This window comes from Streptopelia decaocto (assembly GCF_964273445.1).
Source record: "Streptopelia decaocto genome assembly, chromosome: 1".
Lineage (NCBI taxonomy): Eukaryota > Metazoa > Chordata > Aves > Columbiformes > Columbidae > Streptopelia > Streptopelia decaocto.
The window spans coordinates 46,069,790-46,082,179 of record NC_138663.1 but is presented as its reverse complement, the minus strand read 5'-3'; the positions used below and the strand labels follow the sequence as shown (position 1 = coordinate 46,082,179).

Sequence of the window (12,390 nt, the reverse complement as noted above, 5' to 3'; positions counted from 1 at the left end):
CCGGGCCTTTTGGTAGAACACCCGAGGTTGCAAAATCGTTAATCACAGAATCACAGAATGTTAGGGATTGAAAGAGACCTCGAAAGATCACCTAGTCCAATCCCCCTGCCGGAGCAGGAACACCTAGATGAGGTTACACAGGAAGGCGTCCAGGCGGGTTTTGAATGTCTCCAGAGGAGGAGACTCCACAACCTCCCTGGGCAGCCTGTTCCAGTGCTCTGTCACCCTCACTGAGAAAAAGTTTCTTCTCACATTTAAGTGGAACCTCCTGTGTTCCAGTTTGCACCCATGGCCCCTTGTGTTACCGTTGGTTGTCACTGAGAAGAGCCTGGCTCCATCCTCGTGACACTCACCCTTTATATATTTGTAAACATGAATGAGGTCACCCCTCAGTCTCCTCCAAGCTAAAGAGACCCAGCTCCTTCAGCCTTTCCTCATAAGATAGATGTTCCACTCCCTTAATCATCTTAGCTGCCCTATGCTGGACTCTCTCCAGCAGTTCCCTGTCCTTCTTGAACTGAGGGGCCCAGAACTGGACACAATATTCCAGGTGTGGTCTCACCAGGGCAGAGTAGAGGGGAAGGAGAACCTCTCTCGATCTACTAACCACCCCCCTTCTAATACACCCCAGGATGCCATTGGCCTTCCTGGCCACAAGGGCACAGTGCTGGCTCATGGTCATCCTGCTGTCCACCAGGACCCCCAGCTCCCTTTCCCTTACACTGCTTAATAAAGTATGCTTTGTTGAGAGATCCTGCTAGGGCCTATTATATTGGCAAGGTAATAGTTTCATACAGTCTGGCCTCACAAGCAGCTTGTCAGCCACCTCCTCTGTGAGCTGCTTGGATGAGGAATGTGGCTCCATCATCCTCATTAACCCTCCTGCCAACAGCAGTGGGCTGCACTCAGATGCCCTTTACCACCTCCTCACCAGGCAGCAGGTGCACAACTCCCTCAAAACCTGCTTTCACAAATGCTTATGTCCCTGGCTGTTCACAACCTGCTGCTGGGGCAGGATCTCAACATTCTTGTCCCAGGTACAGCCTGACCAGCCAGGGGGGATGATAATTTCCCTGGACTGGCAGACCACGCTTCTCCCAGTGCAGCTAGCATGTGTTTTGCTTTGTGGTAACAGAGCAACTATCCAGAAAAATACCCAGCAGTGAGACCCTTCTTCTGGCTTTTGTTAAAAGTTGCTGAAGGGGATTTTCTGATGAAGACACAAAAGATTTGGGCTTCCAGTCTGCATAGTGTCTAGATCTACAAAAGAGCATTTGCCTACAGCTCACATGTGAAGGTCAGCAAGAGACAACTTCAGGATAGGGATGCCCCCTCCTTTTTATGGAAATCTCTCCTGTCTGTCCCTTATCTCACACAGGTCACAAGGTGCACAATGAGAAAAGGGTTAAGAAGACAGGCAATGAGGAGTACAGCATTGCCTAGATAGTGTTAGGAGACATCTCACTCCATTCAGACTGTGGGTGATGGTCAGAGAAGAGCTTCAAAGTGTTGCCCCTCTCTGGCTTTTCCCAGCTCTCACAGTCCATTCAGGACTGTGTATCTTTTATCTCGTTCATCTGTCCACCCTGCCATCTCTGTCTTGTCCCATTGTCCTCTCCTGAGTCTGCACCAGCATGAAGAAGTATTTTTGATCGCCCTGCTGTGGACATTGGGAGTACTTTGCTGCTCTCGCTGCAGGGCTGGTCTGGCAGGTTGCAGAAAAGACTTCATTGACCTTCACAAGGCTAGGACTACACAGGCCAGCCAAAAATAGATCCGCGGTACCTTGTCAGAACAGGCAGGACTTGGAAAAGCACCCAGTAAACACATCATCAGTGCTGCAAGCGGCACTGGCCGATCAGCGGAGCCTGGCTGTCAGCACAGAGAGAAAACTGCCTGGGTGCTGACATTGTCAGAACTGGGGATTTGGGAAGGGACAAAGCAGGAGCTGAAGTGAAAAATGAAGTAGGTGGTGTTAAACCTGAAAGGAAAATGAGGTTGGGAAAAAAGGTCTGTCAGCCAACTTTGCTGTTTGGAAATATGAGACTCATTTCAATGTAAAGTCTGGTGGTCTAAGTTTCCCATTCAAAAATTTTTAATTTCAACACAAGTGTTCAAATACAAAATGCAAGCCCCGCTGATTCAGTGCTCGGTCCTCTAACCACAGCATCTCTTCCGTGGTAGGTCTCAGGCTTCAATACACTTGTGGCAGGTTATTTGCATTTTCACAATCAAAACTCTTAGAAAATTTATTAAATATGTAAAATATGCTCAGATAATTGTACATTAGCAGGCAGAAAAACAGGAAGGAACATCTACAGTCAGAATTCACTTGTTTTATTGTCTGTAACTTCATGCACAGAAACCATTATTTTGATATAAATGACTGATGATGGAGTGTAAAGTATGGAAGAAATGTAGTTTATATTGGGACAGCCAACTTTTGAAGCATTGGATAGATTCAGCTCTTGAACCAGTTTCTGAGCCTATTCCTGATTCCTGTAACTGGGATCATTTTCATTGACTGAGAGTATGATTCCATGAGCATTTTCTCTGCTGGCACTGAAATAACTTTTTTTATTATTATTTTTTTCCCCCCAAGTGTTAAAAATATCTGGATCACTTCACTGATTCACATGGCACCATGGTTCTCAGACCACTGTGGAGGATAGGACATTGCGACACAAAGCTGGAAGAAATTATTAACTTCTTAATGTGACCTTGATCCTACAGAAGATTTTGTGGAAATACATTCTTAATAGCAGGAACAATTTACAGCATCTTTGAATTACTTGGTTTTTTGCTTTTGTTTTTTTTTTCTTTTTTACTATTTGTCTGCATTAATTGGGTCAAGTGAAATCTCCACTGAAACTTTCTTTAGCTCCTAACTATTGAAGTCCCATCACATCTATGTAAAGTGCTTTTGTTAATGTATTTGGTCAGTGAGCATGAAAAAAGAATCTTACTACCAAGTTGAAAATTCTCCCTGAAATCGGTGCAGATGTCATGGCTGAATACATTGGAGTGCAAATGCAAATATAGTGTTTTCCTAAGAATTTATTGGGGCATCTTTGGGAGGCAGAACTGAAATGCTGTCTTGTCACTCAAGTAACTTATAAAACTCATGCATTCATAAGGAACTTTTATTTCCCAGTTTTTAAAATTTAAGACTCTGTTAAGATTGGGGGAATGACCTATTAGAGAGCAGTGTAGGGGAAAGGGACCTGGGGGTCCTGGTGGACAGCAGGATGACCATGAGCCAGCACTGTGCCCTTGTGGCCGGGAAGGCCAATGGCATCCTGGGGTGTATTAGAAGGGGGGTGGTTATTAGGTCAAGAGAGGTTCTCCTTCCCCTCCAGTCTGCCCTGGTGAGACCACATCTAGAATATTGTGTCCAGTTCTGGGCCCCTCAGTTCCAGAAGGACAGGGAACTGCTGGAGAGAGTCCAGCACAGGGCAACAAAGATGATTAAGGGAGTGGAGCACCTCCCTTATGAAGAAAGGCTGAGGGAGCTGGGGCTCTTTAGCTTAGAGAAGAGGAGACTGAGGGGTGACCTCATTAATGTTTACAGATACATAAAGGGTGAATGTCACGAGGATGGAGCCAGGCTCTTCTCGGTGACAACCAATGACAGGACAAGGGGTAATGGGTACAAACTGGAACACAAATGGTTCCACTTAAATGTGAGAAGAAACTTCTTCATAGTGTGGGTGACAGAGCACTGGAACAGGCTGCCCAGGGAGGTTGTGGAGTCTCCTTCTCTGCATTCAAAACCCGCCTGGACACCTTCCTCTGTAACCTCATCTAGGTGTTCCTGCTACGGCAAGGGGATTGGACTAAGATCATCTTTCGAGGTCCCTTCCAATCCCTAATGTTCTGTGATTCTGTGAAGATGGTTTTGTTCCCCAAAAGTTAGTACAGTGAACCTCACTGCCTCAAAAACTCTTGCTAAACACACTTAATGCTGCCTTGCTTTTCTCCTGTGGTCCAAGTAAACGGCACAGAATTACTGACAGAACTCTTTTTCAGGCCTAAAAAATGCCTCTCAAGTCTGAACGGGACTTAGTTGCTTCTTTTCTAATATTGATTCACAGTACAACAAACAAGAATATATTTTTCAAAGATAAACAAATCAGATTCCTGAATGGCTCAAAGGATGACAGGCAACTTCCCTGGATTTTGGTAGCACACGACAGTCTCACCGAATCCTTCATAATTCAGTTTTTATTTGAAGAGCTTTTTTAATTGGTATGATTGATCTTGAAAAAGTTCATATATTCTCAGAAAGTGCAAAAATCAACTGATCTCCAGAGTAAATCAGTATTTATATTTTACCTTAGAAAAACTAGTTTGTCTGTTCCGCTGCCATTCCCTCTCTTCTTAGTATGGAAAGTCACATAAATTTATTCTACAATGGTTCACAGCTGTGGAACATACCTTTGCAACATTTATTGGAATTCCTTTTCTTAATTAAACTAAGAAGCAAATGTAGATTTTGAAAATGTTATCACTTCCTGCCCCATCCTTCTAAAATGGCAAAGTTCCAGAAGCAAAGTCCAATCCACAGCACAAGTCTCCATAATTCAGTGCCCCATAAAACTCAAGTCCAGTCTCTAACCATAGTTCCTCTCCCTCTAGTCTAGACAATGCAATTTCTAATGCTTTCACTAATGGATTTTTTAGCCAGCTCCTTAATCCATATTAGTCCCAAAAAGCACAATGTAAACTTCTTTTGTCAGTTGGGTTCAATTAGTTTAAAAGGTAAATTCAAAGCCTGGAGCTAAGATGTAATGTTACTAAAAAAGCACATATTTTATAATTTTTTAAAAAAATTAAATATGCATATGCCTCTGTGACAACAGTAAAATATTCAAAACCTCCACAATAATAAATTTACCGGCACTTTTAGGAAACACTTGCCACTTTGTGGGGTCTATTTGGGTTATGTCTCCAGCGGTAACTCTACTTTCATCTTCGATTTCCCAATGGCAAAATTCCACTGGTTACAGGATGAAAGAAAAACTCATTTTAGAGTTGCTCCTTAGCAAGCCTTCATTAACCAAAGTATGTGGCCGTTCAGTTTGCTCCCTAGTCAAACTCCAAGATGAAGTAGAATTGAAGTTATCGTAAAGGGGGTTGGACACCTCATGAACAGCTTCTTGGAAGGGATTAGACCGCAGGTCTGCAGAGCACCAGAAGTCTGCAGGACCAGAGCCACAAGGTCAGCTGCTCATAAGTCTCTTGTCAACCAACTGTCTTGTTGGGGAAGCTGGTGTCACCAGGAGGTTCACAGCATGGCAGTTTGCTCCTCTGGATGTCCAGTGGATGGTTGTGCTGAATGAAATGCACTGTATTAATTCAGAAGAACCCATGGTGGAGCAGCTCTGTTCAGTTGCTGTGCTCTCGCAGGCAACTCCACCACACAAGTTTAATTAAAAGCATCCCCAGAACATCGCTTCTGTGCTATCCCCCCTTTCCCCTACCACTCCACACAAGCCACAGATACTCTTCTCTAATTAGCACCCCAGACATCTTCCCCCGATCCAAGCGCTGTTAACTTGAAAATGTATTTCAGCAAGTATTACTCTGAGATCCAGTTACTGAAAAATAATGAAGAAATCATAGAAGGTCCTGAGTTGGAAGAGACCCCCAAGGATCATGGAGTCCAGCTCCTGTCCCTGCACAGGACAGCCCCACAGTTCACACCATGTGTCTGAGGGTGTTGTCCAGTCTCTTCTTGAACCCTGTCAGGCTTGAGGCCGTGACACCTCCCTGGGGAGCCTGTTCCAGTGCTCCACCGCCCTCTGGGTGAAGAACCTTTTCCTAATGTCCAACCTAAACCTCCCCTGGCATATCTTCCTGCCATTCCCTCGGGTTCTGTCACTGGTCGCTAAAGAGAAGAGATCAGCGCCTGCCCTTCCTCCTCCCCTTGTGAGGAAGCTGTAGACCGCAATGAGGTCTCCTCTTAGTCTCATTTTCTCCAGGCTGAACAAACCAAGTGACTTTAGCCACTCAGTGTATTGGTTCAGCCAGTAGCAACAGCCACAAAACCTTTAAGCATCCAGATGTTGATACATGAAGATGGTGATACTTGAGTGATCCCAATGACTTACTTTCATCTCCAGTGCAGTGACTCAGAGGAAACACTTTGTTCCTACACTCAAGCTGAAATGCACAACCCTGACTTGTGATGAAGACTCATGTAGTAGAAAACAGTATTCTGTATGAGCTGTTGTGTATCAGAGTGAGGGTTGGGCTTTACATGAGAGAGCACAGAGGGTAAAGGATGACTTTGGTGGCTCAACAGGGCTGTTCGCAGGCCTGTTTTAATGCAAGACTTTGAGATCACCAAGTCCAAGCCCCCTGCTAAAGCAAGTCCACCTAGAGCAGTGTTACCTTTCCTCCTCACACCTCTGTTGAATGACCCCAAAGAACAGATGATGAAGTACAAAAGTTCTTTGGGGTTGACAGAGGTATGAGAAGGAATGGCAAGACTGGGTGCTAGGGATGTTTGCTGAGTAGAGGGAAAAAGGGAGATGCCATGAGGAAATGAAGTTGGAGAGTTCCCAGACAAGTGTTTGCTGTTCACCAGAAAAATATTTTTTTCTAGAGAGCTCTTCCTTTTCCCTTCTGAGGTGACCAGAAGAAAGTAGAAAGTTACTGCTGTAAGAAAGAGAGAATAACTGGTTAGCAGTCTGAATGGGAACAGGGCTCTGTAGAAGTTAGAGCAGGTCCAGAGGAGGCCACAAAAATGATCAGAGGACTGCAACAGCTCTCCTATGAAGAAACACTGAGAGAATTGGGGTTGTTCAGCCTGGAGAAGGCTCCAGAGAGACCTTATTGTGGCTTTTTAATACTTAAAGGGAGCAAATAAGAAAGATGGGGACAGACTCTTACCAGGGCCTGGGGTGACAGGATGAGGGGCGATGGTTTTAAACTGCAAGAGGGTATATTTGGATTGGACAGAAGGAAGAAATTCTCTATGATGAGGGTGGTGAAACGCTGGCACAGGTTGCCCAGACAGGTGGTAGATGCCCCATCCCTGGAGACATTCCAGGTGAGGCTGGATGGGGCTCTGAGCACCCTGATCTAGTTGAAGATGTCCCTGCTCATTGCAGGGGGTTGGACTAGATGACATTTGAAGGTCCCTTCCAACCCAAATCATTCAATAGTTCTGTGAGCCTAAGTACTGAGAAAGGTAAGTTTTTAAAACAGAGCCAAGAGAGAGCCTGGAGTAAGTTTTCATGGGGAAAAGACTCTGAATGCTCATTTCCAGCTCTCATAATTACTAAACTCATTCCATCATCCAAACTTTGTTTACTACCAGTGCACCTTACAAACATTGTCTCTGCAGTGCATCAGTGGGTAATTAATTTACTTTATGATAAAAAACATTTCAGAATTTAAGCATGAAAAGAACGGTAGCTCATTTCTCATTTGGGATGCTGTTCGGGGTTATCTGCACATTCATGAAAACACCACACATTTATAATAGAAGACAAAGACTAAAAAAATTTCACTTTTTCAGTTATCACTGAGAAATCAGTTCTAGGAGCAGACCAAAACTTGCAATAATGTCACAATTTTAAACATGAATAAACTCATTATTTATCCAGTAATATTTAAAACTGAGATAATTAAAGCTGAACATCTTAGGCCTGTATTTCTTTCAAAAGAAAAACAATCTGTGTTCAACCATACTCTATCTTCCAACCTAAAACTGATCCATAATGAATCAAATAATCATTCCCAAATATACATTATTGCATTATATGACATTAAGACCTATGATCAGGGTTCATTACAATACACATTTCTATGTAGTCTTTTAAAAGGCAGAAAAATCATAAACTAAATTTTACAATAAATTATTACATTTTTAGATTCATAGGGCCAAAAGTAGTAAACATGGAAACAAAGGGTTAATAGCAACAAAGACTACAGAACAGCAAGATATTGCAACTACCACAAATTCCAGAGACTGAACATAACTCACAATACTACATTGTGTAATCAAAATGGGAAAGATCCATAAACTGTAACCACTGTTTTAGGTCTGTAAGTCAATCCATATAAAACACTAACAAAGTAATAGGTTATTGCAATTGTTTTCTATAATAGAAAGTTACAGTCTATTTTTAAAAATACAGCCAAAATAGAACTTACCAGTATAGCCAGGTTTCAAGACATTTACAGTGATTTATTTCTTATGCAACAGCAGGACAACTACATTGACATTGTAATGCTCACACTGGAACCGCAAAGGCTGAGCAAAATGAACAGACTGATTTGCACTGACACTGAAGATCACACAGAGAGAATAAATGTATGGACAGGCTAAGTTTGTAACTGCAGAAGGTACTACAATGGATGTACTTTTGAAAAGAGTTTAAAATATAACAATTATTTGCACCAGAAACTTTACCAGTATGAAACAAGAAACCTAAACCTACATATGTACGTACAAAATGTATTTTAATGAAAAATGTTTGAACTAATTAGGTTATTGTGTGTAACACTGCTCCCATCTTTAAATGACAGGATTCTGAAATGTATAAAATTGTTTTTCCTTTCATGTGATATATATTAAAATGGTTTTTCTTGCTGTTAACATTGAAAATTTTAAAGCTGTTGAAACTAAACTTGTCCTTTCATTGGCAAAAAGACTTTTTACTTTTTGACTGGTAAATGCCACAATTTGGTTAAGTCCTGATTGGGTGTGAAACTGTCAGACTGCTGAAGATCAGAAGTCTCAAAAATAAATTAAATGTGAAAGGAAGAGGTGACAAAAGAATGAGGTATTTTAACATCCATGGTGGAGTGAGCTTCAATATTCACGTTTTTGTTAGCTGAATAACAATGTCACTGAACAGCATGAAAGAAATCGGTAATATTAGCCAACCTTTTATTCAGCAGCAAAGAACATTTATTGACAAGACTAAAAAGGACAATAAATCACACAGGTGGTAATGTGAGATCATGTAATCACAAAAAATTGCTGTTAGAAACACTAAGGGCCTGAGTTGAAGGTAACTTAATGTGCTGCATTTAACTGAGCAGCAATTATCTTAAAAAAACAAAACCAAAACCACACCATCAAAACCAGAACGTCACTGTTTAGCCTTTCCATGAAATGTCGCATTATGATCAGATAACTGCAATGGTTAACAGGCAGAAAGAAGAAAAAAGTGCTTTTATCCCTGTATTAATTTACCTGTTTTAAAGCTCCCATTCCTGAGAAAATGCAGTTATGCCTCCTTCCTTATTGGAAGTATGAATTTATAATTTTATTTAGGAAATAATTTTTAAATGGTTAACGAAAAATCTTGATGGGCAAAGTGAACAACCCTGAAGCAACAACCAGCAGTATGGGATGCAGCTTCTCAACCATCACAAAGACAAGAGAGGTTACTTGCCGGGCAGCACAGACCAGCTCACCCGACCTTTAAACCAATCCTGAACTTCTCATGAAAATTTATTACTATGAAAAAATATAAGAAAACTTTTTTGGGAAAAAAAAAAAAAGGTTACTTACCAGCAGCCAGAGCTCTTTGCAATGTGTTGTGTGTATGCACATTTGCTCTACAGAGGTCCAAACATCAGAGGTATCCAAGATCATAAAATGGGGGTTTTTTGGCCCTTACAGCACTACGGGTGTGGGCTCATCTCTCCCCTTTTCATTGACTTTACAGCAAGTATAGAGTTACGTCACTCTGCCAGCCACACATAGCAAAGGAGAAGGATATATGGTTGTCACATATATGGACAACACAAATGATTTCTTTGAGATAAGCAGCTTTTCTTTACAAGCATATCCACACTATGGATAATTAAGTGTCCCAGTATCCTCAGAAAAAGGTGGCTGGCAGAGACTTCTTGGTTCTTTGGTTGAAAATATCTTGAGCTCGTTGTCCAGCTTGCAAAGACATGAAACAGAGATATCATTGAGCAAAGCCCCAAATGTAGTCTGAGAAACATTAGAGTATATCCTGATTACTGATGGCAACTTAATCATACTGTTTTCAAGAGAGGTAATACAGTCCGGTATCTAGTTTGGAGATGGTTATCCTGTTTGTTTTCTCAGCTGGTCAAGATAACTAGATTCAAGACAATCTGAAAGTCTCTGTCCCGTGCAAATAAGGAGACAATATTCTCTCACTACCCCACATGTGAAGTCTCAGACCTGAAAACAGAGGGTTTAAAAAGAAAAACACAGATGGGTTAATTTCCTCATTTGGTGACCTGGCAGAAATCCCAAAAGATTCACCAGGAAAAGAACAGTAAAGTAAGTGGGAGGGAAAAAAGTCAGCCATGGGGATTTGGGTCTTCTGCTGTGTAGCAGAGGTGATGGGCATCAAAAAGAACAGCAAGGACATGTTTCAAACACCTGAATTAAACAGCCTGATGTGAAGCATGACCAACGTTCTTGTGTTTTTGAGTTGACACATCCTAAAAAAATAGTCTTGACCCTGCAGTCAGTGCTAATGGCAGTCCACATGTTACTGGAGCAGGTCCACCTGTATTCAAGCAGACTAGGAACAAAGAAGCAGCAAGAACAGGGATCCAGAACAGAAATCCAGAGAAAACAAGGTTCCAGCTAAGGAAAGGTGGCTAAATACCCATCAAAGACTACAAGAACCTTGCTAGGGCATGCAGAGATGTGGTCAGGAAGGCTAAGGCTCAGCTAGAACCGAAACTGGCGAAAGATGTAAAGAAGAACAAGAAAGGGTTCTCCAAATATGTGAGCAGTAAGCAGAAGCACAGGGCAGACACAGCCCATTGCTACACAGGGCAGGGAAGCTCCTCACTAATAATGCTGAGAAGGGAAGGGGTCTCTGTATCTACATTGTCTTTGCTTTTACCAGTATAGCTGGACCACAGAGCACAGGATCAAGTAGCTACAACAACACATGTCAACGCACTAGTAGTAGAGGAGGGGCTGGTCTGCAGCCTCTTGCAAGGGCTCAGCCCATGTGAATCCATTGGCCTAGAGCAAATCCACCCTAGGGTATTAAGTAGCTGACACTGGTGCAAGGCCACTGTCTACAATCTTTGAAAAGTCTTGGAGAACTCGATATAAGAAATTAGTTTTTACACTGAGAACAATCAGTCACTGCAACAACCTCCCCAGGGACGTGGTAGAGTCCCCATTACTGGAGGTTTGCAAGATGTGATCAGACAGGGTGCCAGATAATCTCATCTAGGCTCCATTTGGATGATCTTTCAAGGTCCCTCCCAGCCTGGTCTGTTCTATGATAAAGATGAATGAGCTGAGGGATTCGATTGCTGAAGATTTGTATCTGTAGAAACAATGGTCTTTTCTCAGCTGTTTCTGAAGCTGGACTGTACCACAGGAGAGGCTGAGTCGCCTTGCATCTTTTGGCCAGCTGTAAACAAAGAACTGCATTTCACACCTGAGGCTCAAGCTATGGAGTAAATTATTTTTGCAAGGATCTGAGAGAGATTTGCACAATGTACTGTGTTAAGGAAAACAAGCTTTTATTTCCGTCTACTATTATCTGGATTGCATGAATCTGGAGAACACTGGAGTAAAACTCTTCCAAGAGTACTGGAACGCCTGGGAAACCACTTCCAGACTATTCAGGAGTAACATGCTGTCAGCTTCCTTAAAAGCTTTAACGCAGGGGACTGTAGATCTCCCATGCCTGTTAGGGCCAGAAGTGGGTTAGGGTTAACACTGGGCTAGAAAGCACAGTCAGAATTTCTAAGGAGAGCGAACTGAAGGGTGATATACCTCCCATTTGCAACTTGGTCCTACGGATAGCAAGATGAGCCTCTAATCCCTGGGGGAAGAATGAGCACAGCAGATTGGCAGCAACTGTCCTTCATATTTCCATAAACCCTGTTGATGAGGTGTAGAGAAGTAGCCCTCACGCTGCTCTCCAAATTAAGAGTTTGAATCCTGCACCCTTCGAGAGGTGGAATGTGGGAAGAGCTCAGCTGCCATGGCCAGCTCCACCATTGCAGGCTGTCCTCCAGCAAGTAAGTGCCAAGCAGAGCTGGGGGATGGCTCCATCCCATCGGAGCTCCTCAGCACTGAGTGCTTGGGTCTGTGGTGTTGGGAAGGACTGATCCTGTAGATGGTGGAGGAAGGATGGTGGAGGAAGATTCAAGCAGCTCAGTCAGTGGAATTGAAAAGAACACAGGAATTCAGTGGCAGCAGCAGGTTCTCTGAGTTTTTTGGCTGGTTGATATCCTCAGGTGCTGAGAAAAACAACAGAGCTCGTGGTGTAAGGTTGGTGTTGGAGCTGCTAGTGCAGGGTGGGCAAAGGCCCCCATTTAAGCTGATCTTTTGGCTAAGCAATTTCTGGTGCAACCATGTGCTTCTTGATTGGGTGAGGCTCTTCGTCATCCAATGTTGCCAGAGAA

General features: G+C 42.8%; 1 protein-coding gene across 1 annotated transcript in view; it reads right to left on the bottom strand.

Annotated features, from left to right (window-relative positions):
* Window positions 1–7,347: 7,347 nt before the first annotated feature.
* The window catches only part of NR2C1 (nuclear receptor subfamily 2 group C member 1), a 59,491-nt gene continuing 54,448 nt past the window's right edge, over window positions 7,348–12,390 (bottom strand). Inside the window, exon 15 of the transcript XR_014184963.1 lies at window positions 7,348–10,183. The gene's annotated coding sequence lies outside the window, so the exon portion shown is untranslated. The remainder of the gene's footprint in view (window positions 10,184–12,390) is intronic.